This window comes from Egretta garzetta, unplaced genomic scaffold, assembly GCF_000687185.1.
Source record: "Egretta garzetta isolate BGI_Z169 unplaced genomic scaffold, ASM68718v1 scaffold273, whole genome shotgun sequence".
Classification (NCBI taxonomy): domain Eukaryota; kingdom Metazoa; phylum Chordata; class Aves; order Pelecaniformes; family Ardeidae; genus Egretta; species Egretta garzetta.
Window position 1 is genome coordinate 1,090,235 of NW_009259236.1, and position 458 is coordinate 1,090,692.

The window sequence follows — 458 nt, forward strand, 5'->3', positions numbered from 1 at the left end:
CCGCCCCCCGCCACGCCGGGGGGGGGGGGGGAATTGTAATTAAAAAAACCCCAAACAACCCAAAAAACCTAAGCACAAACGCAGTAACTGTCTGTCGTAAAGGGGAAGCTCCCCACTCATTTCGTGGTTTTACATAGCTTTGATATTCGCAGAGGCGCATTCGCGAGGAGAATCCCCGGCGGTGATTCCAGCTCAGCAGATTCAACACGGCCCGCTTTTCCCGCCCAGTTACACTTCTTTATTTGTAAGTGGAATAGATGTGAAAATCGGGCAGTACCGGGACAAAGCCCAAACAAGGCACGGATAATCGGAACGGTGGGATTTTTTTGAGAAGGGGTACTGTGAGAAAAGGGGAAAGATGGGCAACAGCCGTGGTGACGAAGCTGCGGAAGCGAATGCGTTGCCGCGGCGGCGAACGGCTGAGGAGAGGCGCGCGCCCCAGACCCTCGGTAGCGGCG